This window comes from Camarhynchus parvulus, chromosome 7, assembly GCF_901933205.1.
Source record: "Camarhynchus parvulus chromosome 7, STF_HiC, whole genome shotgun sequence".
Lineage (NCBI taxonomy): Eukaryota > Metazoa > Chordata > Aves > Passeriformes > Thraupidae > Camarhynchus > Camarhynchus parvulus.
Genome location: NC_044577.1, coordinates 31,696,267 through 31,719,693, shown reverse-complemented (window position 1 = coordinate 31,719,693; position 23,427 = coordinate 31,696,267).

Here is a 23,427-nt window from a genome sequence, read left to right as displayed (position 1 = left end):
ACTCTGAGTGTGCACATGGCTGCTGTCACCTCCAGGGAGCTACTTGTGTCCTCCAAACCTGAGAGCAGTCAGCTGCTCATGTGGGGCACCCTCTGATTGCCTGTGACTGACAAAGACAAGAGGAAGAATCAAAAGCAAAGCTTTTCTTTTATTTTTTGAAGAAGTGAAGACAAGTATAACTTATTACCACCCTGTTTAAACAAGTCAATATATTTTTAAAGTAAGGCATCTCCCCAGCTGCATGGGGTGAGTCCAGGAAGGACAAAACCTCTCCTCATACAAAAGTGGAAAGTATGAGAAGAAATAACTATGTTATTCACAAATGCATTAATTGAAATGAGGAGAGTAGAGTGGGAATGAAAACTACAGCTCGCTTGGCAGGGTGTAAGCAAGCAGAAACAATCCCCTGAGAAGTCATGTAATAGCATGGCAGGTGGTTGTATTGTTGTCCTATAGGCCGTGGAGAATATCCATCAGAATTGACATGTGACACATGAATATCAGTGCTTATCAAATAAGGCCATGAAACATTTTTTTCCCCTGATTTCCAGCAGCCTTTCTAGTTCAGCTACACCAGCTTATCTATTTTTACTCACAGAAGGGAATCTCATTTCTGTCCTAGTATTGTAGGTGCCTCAGAATTCTCACATAATGCAGACATAGCTATTCTACCTCCAAAATGCTTCTCTGACCTAAACAGTGTTCTAAAAAAAAACATCCAAGGTTCTGATATATACAGGGAAGAGTGACATTGTCCACACTGCTGGCAACGCAGCAGGAGACTTTCACTTTGGAAGGAAAGCTGAAGTGTAGACTTCAAGTTAAACAGCAGTTTCAGGCTGTCCTGGTAGGGGATGGAGGTAACACCTTGTTTTTCTCACACCACTGCTGAGATGTGGTGTCCATACAGGCCATGCAAATATGCACAAGACCAGCAATGGAGAAATGGTTTCCTGACCTTTCTAGTAACAAGTGTGAATTTGGAAGGCCTTCACATTCTTTATTCCTTCACATTCTTTAAACTGCTGCACTGTTGGTGAAGTGGAAAGGGAGGGAAAAGGATTTTCAATGTAGCCCCACTACACCTCTCACATACAGATTACAGCTGGTAAGAGCAGACAGACCATTTTTTCCAAGCTTTATAAAACGTGTCCTTAGGCAGTAGTTTCAAAACCACTTACTCTGAATTTTAAGTCTCATGAAAGTGTTTCATTTTCTCCATGAATATTTGATCCTCACTCAGACAAAGCAAGAAAATTGAAAATTTTGCAGTCTTTATTTCTTTCCCACTCACTTAACAAGGAATTTGGTAAAGATGATGTTATGAGAAACTGAATCAACCAATTAGCAAAACTATTTATCTCGTTCTTCTGCTGAAGAAGGAACATGGGAGACTTGAGAATATTTAAAGAGCAGTAGAGTATGCAAACCATCAGGGTGTTTCATAGACTGCAGCCACTTTTCACACAGAGAACAAGGATTAAAAAATCTCATTTGATTATTTCATCTCCCACTGTTGCTGTCACCTACCATAAACAACTGAGCAAAGAAAGATGAACTAGGAAAAGTAAACTAAAGCTTAATTAAGAAGGTATTTTCCTTTCTTTCCTACTCAGGCCCATGCATGTATCATGTCCCTAGGATACAGCAGATGTGTCATTTCCTTACTCTGCTAATTAGAGACACCATATTCCCTGAACAGAGTGTTGGAGGTATATTTTCAACCATTTATTTTAAAACAGAGTGACAGTCATGTCTCTAAATTGTATTTGTGTAAACGCAGCCTATTTACTCACCAACACTTAAATCAAATTGTCATTTCACACCTTTTCAAAACCAGAACTGTTCCAAAAGAGGTCAACACTGAAAGCCTTGGATATGACACCAGGAAAGTTGTTGTAGGTGGAGCTGAGACAGGAACATTTTTTACGCTATCACTGAAAGCCTGTGCCCTAATTATTATGCCTGAATCCAACTGAAACAGTGGAGTGACTGCTTAGCAGGCAGAAAATTAACGAGAATATCTGTAAATGATCAAAGGACTAACCAAAATCTACCCAACATATCTGTGGCATGTTATGAGCCTGTACAGACCAGGAAGTACCTAACTTGAGTGTTTAAAGATGCCTATCACCAACTGAATAAATAGTGCTGCCAGTAAGTGGAATTTTCTACATGTTTATGCATGGATAAATAACCAATTTAAAGTTGCATTATAGAAGATAATAACCAGGAGGAGAATACATAATACAATGTAGGAGCTGGCATACCAAGGGGATGCACAGCTTCCCTCCTTCAGGAAGCTCAGTGTGTGCCATTTAATCAGCTCTGTGTCTTATGTTTATCTGTCATCCTGCTCTGCCAGGGAAACTGCCATGGCAAATGGACTCTGAGGAAAAGTGTGGTGGCTTTATAAGGACTTGGAGTAGGCAATGGGTGCCCCTGGGTGAGCAGCTCACATGGAATACCACGAGTGGGTTGACTGGAGTCCCCCCAGCTCCACAGGGAGAAATGTGCCTGAGGTTCTGATTAAATCCACATTATTTTCAGCATTATAGAAAAGGAACTTTAACATTTTGGGTGGCTGTTAAGTTTCTTTCCTCTGATGACCCTGTGGCCTCTGGTACCATCCTATAGGCACTTCCAAGGGGTCTGGTCCCATCATCTGCCTGTTCTTTTCTACTTCGTGTTTTATTGTAGGGTCATGGATAATTGACTCTCACTAAGGACAACTTGTCATTACTACCTATTAATTACAGAAGCACACATAACCATAGCCATTAGTGCTACATGTGCAAGGTCTCTCCTCAACATGACCAGCTACATAACGGGTCCACATGCTTAGGTGTCTGAACAGCATTGAAATGCTTTTGGCAGCTTAAAGATAAACCAACCTCCCCATCTTTAATAGGAAGGACAAACTCAAAGCCTCTCAAAAATCTCTAGTAACCTTGCTGGATACATTAAATGGAAAATGTCTGTAAATGTGTTGAATATTAGAGCTGAGCATCCCCCTTCACATAACAAAACTATTCAGGGAGGGCATTTCCATCTCAGCAAAGTGCCTAATATCTTGCAACATATAATTTGCATAACCAAGAGATGGCAGCACTCCATCAACAGTTTGCCTGAAGCAGTTCTTTGGAAATGATAATGCATCTGTAAGCACCATACCTGTGTGTCGTGAACAGCACTAGGAGACTAAAAACAATGGAATAACTGTGGAGTGAGACCTGTGATTATTATTCTATTACTTTACAAAGGTCAAGTAAAGATGAAATTCATTTACCAGTAACTTGAATTATTCTTTACCCACCTTTTACTACGAAATGGACATAGCAAGTATTTGTTTTCATTTGGTTGTTTCAGAGATGTATATTCTCAAAGCATATTTCATAAAATAAAAAAATGACCTTTCACAAAAACTTTAAAAACACATATATATGAAATATACTTTCATTTAAAGCACTTTCTCAGAAGCAGAATAAGTTCCTTCATAATAATCTTAAGGATCAAAGCATGTGTAAAAAATTTAACATTTAATTTTATATATATGTATTTATACACAGGTGATTTTCTCCTGCAGACTGATGCTGGACACAAATTGGAGAAGTCTGGGATTTCCCAAAGACTTCCATCATCACATATCACCAGGCTCACATGCACACAAGGGGTTTGCTAGTAGTCATAATTAACCCCTTTCACCACATCCAGTCCAATTTCTTTTAGATTCTGTGAACACGGTATGGACTCCAGGAACAGCCTTTGTGCTCTAAGGAAAATGAGCAGCACAGCTCTATGGACACTATGAGGTGATGAGGAAACTGGGTAAAAGGCTGATAGCAATGAGCTAGACTGAAAAGGAAATTGTTGAACTGAGCTGTTGCTGTTGGATGAGTTTTGAGAGCAGCATTATTTAAATTAATGAGATTCACAGCTGACTTATGTTAACACTTTCCACCTCTGTTGCTTATTGCTGAAAATAATTTTCCAAGAAAAAGGCCAGGTTCAAACAACACTGATTATATTTCAGAAAAACACATCACAAATAAGTTGCATAATATCACTAATGGTCTTACAGTTTTTTGCATGTAAATGTTATTCTTGCTTTAAAATATCTGATTAGATTTTCTCTTTTTACAACCTTTTTTACCTTAGTCTAACTCCATTGGTAGTACATTTAATTTAATCCAATACACAAGGAGAATATATTTGTTTTCTTAAAAAACACCAAACATAAATTTTTGTGGCTTTTGTTCTTTTTTGTGGTTTGTTTTTTTCCAGTGACCTTGTTCTTCTGTGGTACCTCCACCTCTACAGAAAACATTCACCACTACTGGATTCGTTCCTGATATTTCTAGTTGTACAAAATATTATCTTTCCTAGAAAATCAGCAAATGGATTCAGTTTTATTTAATAGCCTGATAAGAGTGGGAGTATCATAGTAAGAGTATCACTCAAAAAACAATTCAGTATTTCATCAGATGATACCAACTGCAGGCCATAACTAGAAACTGGAATATATTTCTATTCTGCATTAGTGTGTACATCCTAAATTACAATAATCAGACTAGATGAGACTGAAGCTATCAAGAGAACAAATCTAACTGTCCATCTCTTCTTGGTTTTGTCTACAGCAGAAAGCTGCAGCATCAGCTTTCTCCTCTTTCTCACACAAATTAATCCTGCTGCCTGCAGTGAGCTCCAGTGTCACTGGAAGGAGACCCAGGTCACTGTACACAGCACCTGGATCAAATCACTTCATGAAACTGAGCAAGTTCTCCCAAAACCAGATTGGAAGCTGAGTATTTCTATTTATGGGCCTGGAGTCCCCACTCATTGTTAGTTCAATGCATTTTCAGAGGGTGGAAAAATAAACCTTAAGAACACATATCCCAGGAATTTATAACAGCATGTTTCTTGGATTATGATTAGCTCAATAGAAATCCTGTCTTACATAAATATACTTTAAAAGACCATGGAAAATTAAATATAATTCCTGGAGGTAAAAATAGTTGTTTTTTTTTTATCCTCTCTCCTATCTGTTCTTCTAGAGCTTCTCTTTCCCCCACACTATGATGTAGTTGTGTCAGAATCAATGATCTACTTACAGATAAAAGGACAATTTTTTTACTCATCGTTGCGTAGATTTATACAGCTTTCAGTTGTATTTAGTATTCCTTTCAAGTTGTTGGTTGTTTTTTATGTGGACAGAAAACTTTAGATAACTACTTTGAAGATAATTCCCATATCAAGCAGAAAGCACAAAAGATGGCTAAAGTTCAAAACTTCTAAAGTTCTGACTTAGGGAAGATAGAATAGTTGACTTTTTCCAACCCAGGGACCTCCAGGTTGTTCAGAAACACTGATATTTAGCTAATTTCCTTTCTCGGGTTTCAGACTTCTCAACCTCTACCTTTGCTTGGGATTCCTTGACCTCGTTCACACCCCAGCCTGCTGATCAGCCAAACAGAAGTTGTGGTTTTATTTCCTTCCCTCATTTCTGTGACAAAACCTTCATTTCAAGTTATCCACTCCTGAAACACCCATTTGTAACATGTTCCTATGTGTTCTAAATGCACTTTTACCTACCTTTCTAGGGAAAGGATCTCCCGAGTTTTTATAAAGAAAGCTAAATTCAACCCTTTTGCAAATGAATGGATGGCACCTTATAAGTTGTGTTCCTACAGTTTTATTGAAAAGAGCAAAATCCCTCCATATAAAAAATGCCTACGGGCGATGAGCAGGACCACCACAGCAGAATTTGGATACAAACTTTGTAAAATTTGATGTAAATTTCGGGTTGAACCCTCCAAGTTGCTTGTGTCACAAGATCATTATTTGTGGTGATTTAGACTACTGAAATGCATATCACGCTTTGATATCCCTGAAGTCACTTCTAGTTTACCACAATTAAAAGGCCACCATTAGTTTCAGGGCATCGTTTGATGAAATTTAAGACCAGTTTGAACTCAAATCAGTAGGAATATACACACGTGTTTACTACTGAGCACATCTGTCACCTGAAGAACTCAATGAAAGTTCTTAGGAAGGACCTAAGAAAGATGTTTTGATTATGTTTCGTGTAGAAAAACCTTTGCATGATCCTTATCTGTTCTAAAGTAACAGTTTGCTGAGAGATTTAAGTACAAATTCCAAAATATGAAGCAATTCGCCATGAAGCACAAATAGAGAATGTGTCTTGAGTAAAACTGTGTATATTAAATGAATGCAAGCTGCTAAATAACATAATATTGGAATCTTAAGATCAATGGGTTGGTGACAGAATTCGGGGAGAGGAAATCAGCTGTGGTAGCCTTACCCATATCAAAACTAAGATGCTGGGAATTTAGGCAAGCTGAAAAGTCACTTTTGTCAAATTATCTTGAACAAAAAGCTTTCGCCCTGCTTTGATAGCAGTAGAAACTCCAGCGCTGTGCCAGGGTGGAGAGCCACGGTTCATTCAGCTCCCAAAGTAAGGCAGATTACAAAGGCGTCGGACTGTAGAGCCTTGAGAAGTTTCTCCGATCACCTGCAAAGCGATCCTCGGTTCCGTGAAGATAACCCCGTTTAGAGTTCAATGTCTCTGTATTAACACCCCCGATTTCAGCTCCTTTCTCTTACTTCGAATACAATCGCCTAGGAATTGTAAATTTGCACTCCTATCTACCAGTGAAATTTGCACTCCTATCTACCAGTTAAACACTGCATTTGTTAAGCGGCGGTGCCGTTTCCCCTGCCTGGCAGACTCCTCCGCGGGGCAAGTCCTGCCAGTGCAAAAAGCGATTATTAAAGCGATGCACGCTCCCTGCTTTCTCTTTTCTTTCTTTTCTTTTCTTTTTTCTTTTCTTTTCTTTTCTTTCCTTTCTTCCTTTCTTTTTTCTTTCTTTTCTTTCTTTCTTTCTTTCTTTCTTTCTTTCTTTCTTTCTTTCTTTCTTTCTTTCTTTCTTTCTTTCTTTCTTTCTTTCTTTTCTTTCTTTCTTTCTTTCTTTCTTTCTTTCTTTCTTTCTTTCTTTCTTTCTTTCTTTCTTTCTTTCTTTCTTTCTTTCTTTCTTTCTTTCTTTCTTTTTCTTTCTTTCTTTCTTTCTTTCTTTTCTTTCTTTCTTTCTTTCTTTTCTTTCTTTCTTTCTTTTCTTTCTTTCTTTTCTTTCTTTCTTTCTTTTCTTTCTTTCTTTCTTTCTTTCTTTCTTTTCTTTCTTTCTTTCTTTCTTTCTTTCTTTCTTTCTTTCTTTCTTTCTTTTCTTTCTTTCTTTCTTTACTTTCTTTCTTTTCTTTCTTTCTTTCTTTTCTTTCTTTCTTTTCTTTCTTTCTTTCTTTCTTTCTTTTCTTTCTTTTCTTTCTTTTCTTTCTTTCTTTCTTTTTCTCTCTTTCTCTCTTTCTCTCTTTCTCTCTTTCTCTCTTTCTCTCTCACATTCTTTTTTTCTTTCTTTCTTCGCTGCTGATGGCGATAAACCCGCGTGTGCTGCTCCCCACCGAGCCCCAGGGCTCCTCCCTGCCTGATGGAACATTTCATTTCACAGATAAACCCAACAGCCCGCTCTGCCCTGACTAATGACTCACATCTTCCTAAACGCTCCGTTGAAGTTTGTTTACAGAGCTGGCGCTTGCTACATCAGGGCAAGGAGGGTTCTGTGTTTCCTTTTTTTACCGTTTGTTTTTTTAAGCAAACACAACTGACAAAACTGTCAACTCTTTTTATTGTTTTCAAGTTGTATAAACAGAATTAGGCTGCAGGGAGTCTATTAATAAAGTCCCACACAACAAAACCATTCACAATCTTCAAGGCAGGTTTTAATCTCCCAGGAAAAAATCAATTTTATTTAGAATAAACTAGTAAAGAATGGAGATTACTCCAGGGAATTAGTCTTTAAAGTATGATGGAGAAATATAGATTTTCTTCTCCATAGGAATATGATGCTGCAATGCATATAAAATGTGCCATAACAATTACATAAAGGCTTCTTTTAAATTTCCAGGCTCATTAGCCCTATAGCTTTCTAGAAACAAGTACTTCTCGGGAGGCGAGGGAAAAAAAAAGGAAGAGAAAAAAAAAGGCATATAATTATAGAGACAAAAGAGACAAATACCTGGCAGAAAAAAGCTCAGAGTCTTGAATAAGTTCCACTGCATTAATGAACCATTCCACCAAGTCCCAGGAGGTCAAAACATATTATGTGTGTGACTCCAGTGCAGGAGAAGTAACCTTGTGCCCTTGCTTTCCATTTCTATGGCATCTCCAAACTGTCACAAAGGGATCAATGCAGAGGGTGAAGCTATATTAATACAAGTTCAGTGGCCACCTGGAATACAGCTGCCAAGACCTCCACTTACAGGCGGTGACACTTTGTTTTGGAGGCTGAATCTGGACACAAATAACCCAAAGATCACAAATTCTGCTCTTGGTTATACCTGTGCTGCTCTGCAGCTGAGTGTGTCTTCATCAGCTACAGCAGAGACAATGAAGCTGCTTTTACTAAACCTAGAATCTGAGGCATTTCCACTCCGATATAAACACTACGGGTTTTTTAACACCTATAGCTTGGAGAAGTCGGAATGACTTCAAGTCCTGACACTCTACATTCACTTGTTAACGGGGTCAGGATTTCACTTTTACCTCTGGATTTTATTTTCTTAGCCACAAAAGTGAGGCCTGAACTCTGTGCTTATTATTCCCACAGCAAAAATTTAAAGACTCTTTTGTGTCACTGAGAAACAAACAGCATAAGGATTGTACCACAGGCAAAACCACTTCTCAGATCTTTACACTCTTTAACTGTTTATGCCCCAAGATCTTAATCAAGTATCTGTTAAAGCCTTGTCCTAACAATTAATTAGGGGAAACTCTAATTTGTATTTTGCAGAAACTAAAGAGCCACAAGTGCAGTGACAGCTGTGTGGTTAGAAGGAAGGTTTTAGTGGCTGGTGGAGTTCATGTACACTTTCAAAGACATTTAACTTGCTTTTTTTTCTGACAAAGAAGCAATCTAAATCCCAAGCCTGAATACTCCATGACTCTCAGAAATTGCTTTTTAGCAGTCACAGCCACTTTAGGCAGAAGGCGATCTTGTATCTGAGCAAGGAGAAAAGCTCTGATCCGGAGCTCAGCTGAATTTTGTAACTTTCTTGTCTTTATTAAATTCTGTTATATTCATGAATATTTAACAGTTAAAATAGTTATTACTGCACAAACATTCTTCCAGCCTACAAATTGTTATATTCTGCCTCTGTTTATGCTTTAATTTGATTTTGCTCCAAAGCAAGTATTGCCTTTTTTCAGAGAATTCAGTTTTCTAGTGGAAATAACCTCTCCTCCATCCGTGGAAAATATTTGTTGGCCTTACTGATGGCAGAACCTTTTGCATTAAGGTTACACTAATTAATAACTCAGCTAATTTTGGTGTAAATGGCCAGCACTAGAATAAAACCAAGCTGACAGAGAGATGGCTTCCATGGTCTGAGACCCAGCTGAGCTGAGTGTCGCAAACTTGCATGGGAGGGTTTGATCTGCTGTAAGTGTCACTGAGGGGGGAGAAAAGCTGGCAGAGCTTTCATCACAAGATGCTGCGAGGTTGTGCCTGTGGATCTGGGTGCACATCCAGCAGTAGGGCAGCAGTGAGCGCCTCTCCCGTACACCCGCAGTGCCCAGGGAAGGTGGCAGCTCTGCGGCAGCGCCGCTCTAAGCACGCGTCAGGGGCTCTGCTCGCATTGTCGCCTGCAGCGTTTCAGCACCGGCTGCCTTCCGTCCTCCTCCTTCATCCCAACTCCCCTATTCTTTGTTGTAGGAAATAACAACCCAGACAACGGCAATGTCTCTTTTCCTTATTGGTAAACACTCTCTGGGCACATCTGCAGTGATGATGATAAGGCAGAGGTCTGCTCTCAAATGGGAAAAACAGAATGTCAGTTTACATAATGGGCAGAAAACAAGAAAAAGAACCTACACGCTCGAGCAGCAAGCCTCTTTCTATCTTGCTTCATTGTCTTAACAGGATTCTTATTGTGTTTATATTTAGAGACATGGGAAACTGTGCTAGCCATGCTCCCCATTGTTACTTAACCTCAAACAACCTATATAACACGCTGTCCATTAAGGAACCTGAATGTAGGCTCCAATCAAGGTGGCTAAACAAGATATAGGAAAATAAAGCTCAGTGCTTCCTCCTTGTTTGGGAAAAAACAAACAGGAAGGCTCCTTCTTACATTCACCTCAGCAGAAATGAGGGAGGGAGAGTTGGTTTTTACAGGCTCACAGAAGATTCGACCTCTCTGTTGTGCACCTGTTTGGTTTTTCATCATTTGCTGCCAATAAATGGATAGAAACACTTCAGCAACTTATTTCCCAACTAGGAAACTTTTTATTTTCTTTACTTTTTAGGAATAGTGTTTATTAGAAATCCATGTTTAAAATCTACAGTGGAAACCTGACATAACTAAGACAGCCAAGAATGTGACTGGTTAATCATCAGCAAGTTGCTTTTGACAACCTGTTAGTGCCTGGGGAGGCTGGCCTGAATGCTGAATAACAAATGAAATAAAAAAACTCGAATCCACATAACCAATATGAAATTGAATGCAATGTTCCTAATGACAACAGAGACTTGATTGCTCAGACTTAATGATAGTTAATGATCCAACTCACAGACACCAGCATTGAAGAGGACTAGAAGTGGCAACTGAAATTCTGAATGCAAAATCATTTCACACATAGAAAATATTTACCATTACTCTTGGTTAAAAATTTTAATTATTTAAACAGCACGTTTCAGTCTTACTTTTTCTTCAGGAGCCACAACATGTGGGCCTTTCAAATCAGCCAAGGATGACAATACTACAAAATCATCCCAACATGACATTTTACAAAATCAGCCAAGGATGACAATCATAAATCCTTTAAAGCTTTAAATTAACAATTTTATATAGAGAGCTTTCACCTCTTTCTGTGATGTTCTGTCTTGTCCTAACCGTAACATCTGAGATTCTTCCATAAGTATTGGGGTTTCTTACAGAAACGTTCAAACTTTGGACATTTAATTTAACATAAAATCTTAGCAGTCACTGGCATATATCAGAGACACAAGTTGCCACCAGAAAGAGTTCAATTCTTCTTTTTTTCCAATTATTTGGCCCTGGTGCTTTATCAGGTATGCCTGACTAGATAAGAGCCTGAAGGCAAGGTTGGTCAGCTCTATCCCTTAGTAAATATATTTCCTTGGTGGTCACACTTCTTATTACTATCTTGTCACCCAGTCATCAAATATGAGATGGATGTAAAGAGAGTGTAAAGGCTGTGGTTCTTTCTCACTTCTACTTTCACCTTCTAATACCTCTGAAATGCTGTGCAAAGATTAAAAGGAAAAGCATGAAAGGAAAGCAGGAGGCTTGCAGAAGGAGCATCAGTCTCCAGGAGGAGCTCAGGGAACAAGAGATCCTTCATGGCACCCTCCTACAACACATGCAAGGAGAAAACCCTTTCCTGTCCCAGCTTTGTTTCTCTACTGCTCAGGTTTCACACATGTACCATAGCCAGTACATCCTGGATTTAGAGCTAAAGATGGAAACAAGCTGATCTCTGGGTGTGAGGTCAAAGGCCACCCTCATTGGGAATGGCTGCAGCAGGATTTCCATCAGATTTCAAAATGAGAAACCCCTTTACCGTGCTTTCATTTAATTGTCCTCACTGCCTTCTCCTCCCCCCTTAGTCTCCCTTTCTTTCAGGTGGTGGCACTGCTGCACCATTTGTGGTGCACAGCACAGCTTCCTCTGCCAGACTTCTGAGTGTATCTTAACAAGTAATTAGAGCAATTTTCACGAGCTCATGCTGTCGGCTCTCCAGCTCCTGCATGATCCAAATGGCTCTCAGGGGATGTTACATTATGGCTGGTTTGTTATTGTTTGTTCCAGGCCAGTGCCACTAGACAAAAGCGTTATAAAACTGGTGAGTGGTATTAATCACAATTTCTTAGATGTCTATGTCTGCAGTGTCCCTATTCTCACTTTCCCATTTTTTTGCTTAGCTTTCATTTTGTTCTGAAAGAACAATTAGGATGTGATATACAGAGTCCTGTGCCACATAGAAGCTCAGCAATAGGCTCAAATATTTATAAGGTTAGATAAAAAATCGCAGAGAAAAACAAGCATTGCGTTTCAGCAACTCCACCTCTTTGTTAGGAATGGCTGGATTAGTACCTGAGAGCTTCCTTGCAAACAGCCAGAATCCCACCAACTCTGAGTACTTCAATGCCTAAATTCAACTGAAGCTTAACGACTTCCCCATTGTGTGTCTCCATATCTAACTTGACTTCAGCATACAATGCAGAATGTCCCCTGCTGTGCAGCCCCAAAACAAGCCCCTTTGAAAATAGTATTTTTTTCAGTTCAGTTAATCCTTACCGTTTCAAAACTCTAATGGCTTTGAAATTCACAGAGATGTAACCCTATTCCTGTGGTAAGAGATTCAGTCATGTAAGAGGAGGAAAATAAACAGAGTAACTAATAACTAATTTATTCCGTTTCTGATCTTATTGATTCCAGGTCTGGGGGGCTTTTAAACCCCTTAATTGAGGCAATAATAAGTAATAATAGGTAATAATAACTTTGGCCTGTCTCTCTCCTGGGTCTTTTCAGCAAAATGAGGTGGCTATTGAGTGTTATAAGAAAGAAACCTTCCAATTGAAAACCCACCAGCACAACTGAGGATTCTCTAAATGGAAGAGAAAGAAAAGACAACCACTTTGATGGGGTGGATAAAGGCAAGTAGACAGCTGTTAAATATGTTTTGCAAAGAGGAATATGATCTTGGTAGATCATTGACTGAGGCAGCAATATTAACAACAAGCCTGCATTTACATGGTACTTTACACCTTCAAAGTGCTATGCAAACAATAACTAATTGATCTAGTCAAAAAAGAACTGCTTCCAGTGTAATATCAAATATGTAGTCACAAGAGAACACGTTATTAACTCAAGGAAGCAATTTATTTCAAAATCTATTACCATAAATTATACCAGTCTCTTTTTCTTCCTTTTTTAAGTTATTCCCTCTGCAGTCTGATTAATGCCTGGATTAATTTTCTCAGGATTTCTGGAAATTTAGTAAGTGCAAACTTAATGGGAGACTGATAGAAATGTCACAGGTAATTGATGCTTTAATGGGCATGAAATCTGGAAAAGTACCCAGTCAGAATAGATTCACAAAGGCCTTTTTTAAAGCATGAGGGTAAAGGCTCATCATACTAGATTCACTTCTTTAGGCAAGTTTACTAAAGTGTGTACTGTGAATACTCTCTGCTTCCTAAACTTAGAGGCACAAAAGGTGTATCAGATCAATATAGCATTTTCCCATTAACTCCAGATACTGTATTATTTCCTACCTCTTTTTTATCAAAATTTTAGAATTATGACATTTTCAACTGAATGGCTACATAAAAGATTTTTTTTAAATAGTAACAATAAGTAGGTTGTATCATGCCACACCAGGATAAAAGTATTATAGAAATTGCAGCCATTCTATTTCTTTATTTCTCCCGGCTGGTACTGATACAAAAGTTGCTGCTCCCATTCTTGGTTTGCCTGTTCCTTTAAACAAGGCCTGATCTGATCTCTGAATCAAGTAAATCCTATTAGTCCGTTTCAGCCGTGAATACAAAGGAAACATTCTATAATCTGTCCACAAGAATCCAATCCACGTCTGCTTCTTAATGCAATACACACACAATAACGCATATATTGTGTGTTATCAGGAGCCAGAAATGTCTTCATCTGTGCATGCTGCTAGGTGCAAACACCGTGTTTATCACTGCAGTGTTTGAAAGCCTTTTCTTTACAGGAGAAATAAGCTGGAAAAACACCAGCAAGTCTCAGTGTGCCCCAACAGGCTGTGACACTCTTGCCTCAAAGCCTCTGCCATACATTTGAAGTCAGTTCCCACTCCTTTCCCTTTCTGTCCTACCATGGAATTCTGGCTGCTGTACTTGCACTACCCAGCCCCACACTAGCTCCTGCGGTAGCCAGTAAGTAAAAACCATTGTAATGCTGTCTGGCTTGTAAATGAGAAGAACAATAAGGAAAGTCTGAGTCTGACAGCCAGCAGTCCATGGTGATTACAAAGAAAAGGGACCCCATTTTTTACTCTCTTTTTGTTATTGTTATTAAGGTCAGTGTCATCCATCAAGATGCGGAGTTATTTCTGACACAGTTTCAAAGGTCAACTGGTCATGTGCAACGACAAAATATATTCATGGAATAATGTACCCAAAAACTGGGGAATGTGCCTTTCCACTTTCTATTGTCATCCCCCTACTCATATTTCAGTGCCAAAAATCAACAAAGAGAGACATTTGAAAATACCAGTTGAGCAAACAACAAGAAGAAACTGCAAGTGACTCACTGATGTATAGTTTGAAAGCCATGGAATTTCTCCTTCTAAGCTACCATTCTCTTCATTGCAAATATCCAGTCAGTTTTTAGCCAGGAGAAATATTTCATTGGCCTCCCCATTCTACAGAGCAACAGATTTCTTAAAAAGGCTCCAATTAAAGTTTAATAGGAGAACTCTTAGTATAACATCTCATGCTACAATTCACTTGGCTGGCACACTACCATCTTTGTCCTTCTTTCCAGGAGGGATCTTCTCCTGAGTTTTAATTCATGGGAAGTTTTGGGAAAAGTCTGCTGTGGTTTCATCACCATACCTGCCACATTTCCACAGGAAGAACAGATGAAAATGGTAATAAATTGGTGAAGCCTGAATCCAACAACCAGCAGGACACTGAATGAGAAAATCCACTTTTACACTCTATTGTTCACTAGCTGCACAAATACAACACTGTAATACCTTCTGCCACCCTCATCCATCTCTCCTTGATAGGAGAGCAGGAGCATCAGTGCTTCCCGTGTTCTAGAGCCAAGCAGAGGAGGATTCTCTACAAAAACAGACAAGAGGCCCTTGACTCCTGTACTCCACTCCTTTATGACAAATAAACTCACTGGCTTTTTGTTTCTCAGTGAATAACTTTTGAAACAAGGACTTCTTTTCCTAGCGAGTTACAAAGCTGAATATAAACAGTCTGATTCTCTTTGGAACTGATCTATCTGTGACATACATCATATGGGCTCTCAGCATCCAGGCTCACACTGCACTTCTGAAAAATGACATAGCAATGTTATCTTTGTGCATTTATAGAGAGAATTGAGCATGTAGCCAGGCATGGGTTGGTACCTTCAGCAATTTCAGTGCACTTTAGCTTGTTGCATTTTGTAACAGCTTATTTGCTGGCCACCAATATAAAGTGACCGGTCCTGGCACTCATAATCACTGTTGATCAGTTAATCGCAGTGTAGTACCACCACTGGGGAATGGAAATTATATAGTAAATAATTACCAAGTAAACAGCTGCTTCTGTTTCATTCAATTTCGCAGCTTGGCAAAATTTGTCATGGTAGTTCATAAATTAAAGGGATCCCACAAGTGGTAAAAAGTATTTAGTATTAAAAACCTCCTTGAGTTTCTTCTCACTTCAGATGTCTGTAATATAAAAACCAGAAAGAACATTTTGGAGGATGCATTACACCATTCAATTTGGAGTACAACAACCAAAAAAGAAGTAAGTTTATGTGGAAGGATATACTTGGAAGTTGATCTGTGAGGCACAAGACCCTAGTAATTCCTCCATTACTGCTAAAATTCATTCTTCATAGCCATTATTACCCAGCCCTGGCTTTCTGAACAAAAATAAATATAAAACTAGTACTTTGAATTGATTGGTCAAACACTTTCAGTTTAACAGGAATCAGCCTGTTTAGTTCCATTTCAGACATACTGAAAGGGATCAGGTATTGACAGAACAGCTCCTGAAAGTAAAAAACATTCATTATTTAACTGTAGGATCAAATCAATCATTTAAAAATGAGACTGTGAAGAGCTGGAGACATTTCTGGTATTTCTTTGTCAGAGGCTCACTCTGTGAGCCACTGGGATGGGCAGACCTTGCTCTTTCAAACACTGCACACTCCAGCCTGTGTCCCCCAAAAACTCAGTGACCTCTCTGCTGAGGGAGAGCCTCATTGAACCACCCAGTCACAAGGGGGCTATTCCTCTGTATTCTCAGGGTTTGCCCTTCCTAGATAAAACCACTACTGTAAACTCAGCAGGAGATTAGGACAAAGTTCTCAAAACCAATGGCTCAACCATTGTCCCTCGACAGCTCTCAAGTGTGGGATCGAGATAAGGCACCTCTCAGAAATAATTTCTTTTTCCCTGCCTCTTCCTCTCCACTGCCTTTTAGACAAACACACTGGGTTAATGCATCCAATGGCCAAATAACACAGAAGTTAAAACACAATAGTCAAAATTACTGTAAAATGGTTTCAAATTCTGGCATCTATTGTCAAGCTTTGGTAGTGATCACATATTAAAGGGACAAAATTTTAAAACAGGCTTCCCAGTTATTCTCTTAACTCCTTAACATTGTAGTTCCTTCTATGAAAGATATTTAAAATATTAGTAAGATTATTATTTTGCCTCTACAAAGACAAAAATAACCTGGTACTAAGACACATTGAGAAACTAAGTTGCACAATTCCTTTATCTCTGTGTGTTTTCCACTGGTAGACAAAGATATTCAGTGAAAGGATTCTCTTTTCTAAAATGCTGAGATTTGTGAGCACTGATAGGTCTTAATGGCCCTGTTCTGCCTCACCTGGCACCCACTCCCTTGCCCTGGGGTCTGGCCCCAGGGCTCCATTTAATTCCAGGCTTTCAGTCCTTGCCTGAGCTGTTCTGTAGGCATGTTTGTCTCCAGGCTTGTGTCCGGGAATGGACCGTGGCAGCCTGCGGGCTGCACCCACACTGCAGGAGTGTGCTCCAATCAGCTCCACACCCTGCCTGGGGCCTCATCCCCCGGCTGGATATTGGACCCACCTTTGGCTTTGTCTCCAGTCCCACTCCTGGCCCAGTCTCCCTTTACCCCTGACTGGGCACCCTGGAAGGATCCTGGACCTGGTTCATCCCTTGCCTTGTCTGGGGCTGTTGATGGACCCTGCCATCAGCTCCTGTCCCGACCCTGAAGGGCTGCGCCAGGATCAATGAGGGCACTGCTACCACAGGGATCACCCTCAGCACCAGGATCACCTTCCACAAAATGGAAGCAGGCCCTTGATGATATAAAAAAAAAATAAATCTATAAAACTGCCCTAATAGCAGCACTAATAAAAATAATTTACTTTTCAGCCTTGGCAAAAACTGAACCAGAAGTGTGGAACTTCCTTAGTTTTCCCCTTTAAGCAACTGAAGGTGAAATGAGTTGCTCTGAAGTCCTGCTCAATCCTCCCCACAAAGTGCCTTCTGTCACAACTGATTAAGATGGATGAGGTCCCATAAATATCATTTCATATGATGTGCTGTAATTGCCATAAGCCATAAGTTAAACTAATTTATTTTCAAAGAAAGGACACTCGTCAGTTACAGCCTTGAAGTTTCCATCCACTAATTGTTTAAATTCTTCCAGGTGAAAACAAAGAGTTGGAAATCCTCAAGCCTTCCAAGTGTAGGAACTTCTCTGGTGGCACAAGTTGAGAATGGCAGGCAGTCGTATCCAAAGGTTACTTATCTCAGAAAAACAACACTCATTTTTAACTCAGGTTAAAACATGACCACCTAAGGAGAGGACTCTATTGATGTTTATAGAAATGAACCCACATTATTAAGGGCAGAAATACATTTTCATGATTGGAAAAGGAGCTAATTTTACTGCTGAAACAGCAGGTAAAGCACAAGGCTTACAGAAAATGGAATACAGAAAACAAGATGGACTTGTTTTTCTTTTGCTCAAAAAAGCATATTTGTGCTGCACAGAGCACCCTGTATGAACATTTGCATTGTTATACACAATTTGAGGAGACATATGAGAGTCAGGGGTCAAATTTCCAGTAAGCAATGTTGCATAGAACATAATTTTATCATTTATTGGAAGAATGATTACTTCTGAACTAACTCAATATGTCAGTAAGTATAATCAAAATGCGTTGACCTATGGATATGCTGAGGTTTGCCAGCAAAGGCTCCCACCTGCCAGTGAAAAATCTAAACTGCATTTGTGTCAGTAATCTACATCTGCTCCTCACTGTTCAGATGCAGCAGGAAGAGACTCTTCCCATAAAAGTCCCATCGTGCCCCAGTACCCACCATAGTAAAGTCAGTCACCCCACTGATTTTAATGGGGTTATTTGTTCATTACATGAGCACCCCAGAGCAGAATTTGCTGTTGTATGACCTCAGTGCTCACTGGGCATCGACAGAGCGACGCTGACTGTTTGCCAAACATGAAATTGAGTTTTAACATTGTTTTAAAGACCTATGAGGTTCTGCATAATTTAATAAGTTGTCTATTAAATTGAATTGCTGACTCTAAGGTACAGATATCATTCAATTCTGATCTATTGATCACACAAAATATGCAGGCTAAAAGTGTATGCAACACTCGCTGTAAATTTCTAAACCAGACTCAAAATGCACTGCTGGCCAAGGTAAGAAAGCCAAACAGACATCCTCGTTTCAGCCTGAAGATCTTTGCTCTTGATAACTTTAGCCTCCAGGCAAAAGACAATTGCCTACCACAGAAACACTATTTTATTTTATTTTATTTTATTTTATTTTATTTTATTTTATTTTATTTTATTTTATTTTATTTTATTTGAAAGTACTTCTGAATGTATTTGTATGTGGGATGCTTGTACTCCTGAATGCTGAATTATGAGGACTTATGTCACACTGACAAATTGTTTTCTTTGCAAGATGTAGCATAGCTTTCACAGGCTGATACCAATTCAAATTTTAAAAAGGCTCTTAGCTTTCAATTTAAAAGAGAAAAAATACTGAAAATATTCTGAAAGATAATTCGCTAATATCTTTAGCGTTTTGCTCTCATTTTGTTAATCACATATATAAATGGTAAAAATGACCATACATTCACTTTCATAAATAGAATCATTTTACAACGACTGCCATTGTATTGTGACCCAGAAATCATGGATAGTATTAAAGCACTCCAGACAAGTAAAGAATTCCCTGGAATTACAGGAAAGATTATCAGAATAAACACTTCCAGGCTTTCTTGCTAGGTTTGTTTAAATAAGAGAGAAGATGGAGACACTAAAAACAACTGGAGAAGTCACGAGTCTGTCAGACAGAAAGACCTTAACTGGACACTCCCTTCCCCAATGTCCTTCACATTAGCCCAAGCATCAGTAGACTGTTGTTTGGTCGATCTTTTGGACTACAGCTCTCAATTTACCAGCCCTTATCAGCAAGAGGCCCAGGAATCCCAAGCCTGTTTGTTTCAAGTCTATTCTCTCCTAAAGGCTCCCCAGAGCAGCTGCCATTTGCAGTTCTAGACAAAGGAACACATTATCACTTGCCTTGTTTTCAGCTCTCCCGAATCTTCCTTAGATTCACTCCGAATCCCTAAGGAATCCTGACCTCTTCACTGTAAATTTGGACTGTAAAACACCTGATTTGTGTCTATTTTGCCTACTTGTCTGGTATGGTTCTTGGAGCGTTTAAATTATGTTCGTGAGCATGATTGAAACAATAAAAAGCATAAAAATAATAAAAGAGGTATTTTAATTGCTAATGATAAAGTGTTATTCCAACAGACTGAATGAAATGTTGCCATCCTATGCTTGTGTTTTACTCCTAAAGAAGACCAGAGCTTGGATAACGTGGATAGATGCATACACAGATTGTAATTACGAAAAGAGCTGTCAATAACACCCCACCACTGTCACTTTTATTGCCTGACTCCCCCTTCCATAACACCACCTCATTTGTAGCCATGGTAAGATGCCAAATTGCTTTATTTCCAAAGTGTATGACTACATTTAAAAAAAGCCTTTGTGTGCAATATATCCCACAGTGCTCACTCTCATTAGTATTGCCTCAGCATGCATGGATTCACGACCAGCATCTTTATTTCATATGGAGGCATCCTTTAAAGAAATTGGATGCTAGAGGGTCTATACATCAATGTTATGATGCTGTATTTTTCATGAAATCTGTAAATAAGGTCAACACGACAGGGATATTCCAGATGACAGAATCTCTAATAGTTTTTGAGGAGCAGCCTGTTTCCCTTTAAAAAGTCAATTTGCTTTCAACCCATGCCTATTAAAAAGTGTACTTTGTCTAGCAGGGGCAAAGCACAATTCCAGCAGTTTTCATGGCTCTGGGTAAATATTGCTGGGGTGATGTATGCAAGGCCAGCTACCCATGGCTGAGGAGGGCAGTAATGGGGACTCTGGATCATTGCAAGTGGCTTTGTTTGACTCTGTATTTAAGGGTCTCAAACATGATGAATTCATAACTGAGATAGTATGGCAAGAGAGAATAAACAGCAGCACTGGCCTTGTGAGAGATGTACTTTAGAGAGCCAAGAATGCCATTTCTGTTGCTACACATGAAAATTTAAACAGCTTAAGCTTCTTCCAAGACTTTGGACCCAATCCTGATTCCCTGGGTATCACTGATTTCAGCAAATGGAAGGTCAGACTATTTCACAATAGAAGAATTTCTAATTTCTCTTCCCAGGCCCTGTTAGCAGCTAGTCAGAGCCCACCACAGAACCTTGAGCTCAGGTCAGAGGTACCAATAGGATCCAGGCCTCCAGTGACTGAAAGTCACCACAACTGGGCAACTGAGAAGTAAGTTGTGGGGGTGAAACTAATTCCTGGTGAACTGGACAGAAACCACCATTGTAAGGAGAGGGGTAACAAAGGGGAGAAACAAAAAACTAATTGGAAGAAAATACAGAGGTGGGAAACAGAAAAGCAGATATAAAGATAATCAAATGAGGCAGGCAAAACTAGAGCATAAAGCAGTCCAGATATTCACGCCAATTATCATTCTTTGTCTTAGCTAGAACACAGAAAACTAAAACAGGAAAACTAAATTAATATGAACAAAAGTGAATAGAATTAAAGTGGCCAGAAAAAGAAAATGAGATTATTTATAACAATGGGGATGTAGTTGTGCATCACACACCTGCCTTCTGTCCCATTCTTATAAAGTTCTCTCCCTTCTGCCACCGATTGACTTAGATCCTGTAACTGTCCCCAGAGCATAGGGAACAACAGGTTACCAAAAATGGGTTAGCAATAATAACAGCAAAGGTTTGTGTTTCTGCTGATGAATTCTCATTGTACTGATCTGTTAGTCCATAGCAACTTAAGAACTGGTCTCTTTCAAGAAATAAATGATCAGACAGTGGACATCGAATCTTTAAATTGTCCTAATCTGCTTTTATTTACAGTCCTTTTCGACAACTCTCAGTCTTCCTTTTTTTATCATCCTAGTCCAAAACATCTTCCTCCTTAGAATGGAAAGTGAATTTGAGTCCTTTCCTTTCTTTCAAGATTTTATCTCCTGGCTCAGGCTCTGCCTGTGAGCCCATCCCAAACTGTTCATGTTCCTTTTGTTCCGAGGTGCAGCCACATTTTCCCGGCACCATTCAGGTGAGGAACCCACCTGCTGGGTCTTGGAGCCAGTGTGACGGGACATTTCCCTTCCACACCAAAGAGGACACATAATCACTTTGTCACTTTCATGGCACCTATTTTACTGCAAAGGACTTTCCCTTTTAGAGAATCCCCCTAATTCCTTAATTGCTGTCTACTAAAGACCACTTGTTTTGCAGCACTGATTAGCTTTGGAGTGTATACAACCGTTTGTTTGTAAGAGGAAGATTTTTGTTATATGAAACAGGCAGAATTTGTTTTAGAGGATAAATCCCTCTGCTGTATCTTTGGCAGCAACATCCCATATTGTCAGTGCAGTCAGCTGGGCCTATGGCCCCCAACATCCCCCAAGGAGTGTGGGAGCTTAAGCTCAGTACACTATAGTGGAGAAAGGCATGGGGAGAATAGTTAGCCCACAAAGAAACTATTAGTGGCATTAGCAGAAATTAGCCACATTAGTGGCACCATTCATCCCCTCTGTTCAGCAGATTGAAGGATTCCTACTGTGACATGTATTGGCTCATCCCTTATTCCTAAAGAAGTGTCCCAGGTTTCCATCCATACCTACCATACATTAATTAAGTCTTATATTCTTAGCTGGCCTGCTATGTAATTTCACAAAAGAGTCAGCAACTCTAGGCAGGGGCTAAAGACATCATTCCACTTTCATTCTTGTGTGATTTTTGCTTCTGGTTCATCAAAATCAAGAATTTTTCCTACCTAACCTTTCCCCAGCTAATCTTTCTGTTCTGTGGGATGTAATGCTGTTTCAACTCCAAGAAGACCATAGAAGTGCCCATTCCATGACAGACTTGAACCCACCTCCCTGGACATTTTAATGCATTTTAGCACTGTAATATCTCATTCACCACACTGTAGTTTGTGTTTATTAGAGGAATATAGGAATTTGTCCTACACAGGATACCACTTCCTAGACAATCAAACAACAGCCAGGCTGTTATCTGTCAATCCTTCCACTTTTCATCATCTTCTGGCAGAGATTTAACCACAAGAACAATGACTAGGAATAGTCTGTAACTTGCTAATGCTCTCATCCATCCATATCACCAGCAAAGGAATGTTGGCAAATACAAGTTTATTCTTGCAAAAGTTGTTGCTGAAGTTAATATTCCCACAGAGTGCAGGAATAATGAAGCAGCATCTGGCAAAGTTGTGGTGCTGAACAGAGTCAAGAGTCCTGAATTCTGCCATCACTTCCTCTGACAAATTTTTAGTAATATTCTCAAATTAAAAAAAAAATCAAATAAAATACTTTTCTTGAGTCTCCATACGTGTTGAAAAATCCTTCATCACCTTTTAAAGTTCATGGGCATCTGCAGCCAAGAAGTACTAAACCTTTCTACTATAAGCTGACTGGAACAAACATGTCCTGGTGTCAAACTCCCAAGTTTTATTTTAAACAAAGCTGTGGAGAAAAAGCCGTTACACAATTATTAAAGTCAAATGGATTTTTTTTTCAAAAAGCTTCATGCCTGATTGAGATGACTGCTATTCAGTATTTTATCTGTAATTCAGGAAAATAAAGAAGTCTTTAGTTTGCAGGCCTTTTTATGTACTAACAAAAAAAAAATATTTTAAAGTCTTATCCTGATACTGGTTGAGTCTTTGTTGGCATTTGGCATTAGATTTCCTAATGTATCTCCTGGAGCCCTTCCAAAGAAGAAAAGAAGGGGAGACAGAAGAGGGGGCAGAGAGAGAAGAAATAGAGAAAGAAAATTTGATTTATGTTATTGTTTTGTTTTAATCACTTCTCTCTAAAATAACACACAATGAACTAGAGGGTTTCAGTGGTAAATGCTGAAATATTATAACCAGTTCAAATGGCTGTGGATTCTTCCCATCTGTCATGGACTGCAATTGAGCAGTATAACAGCAAAGTGATATTAGTTTCAAACCAAA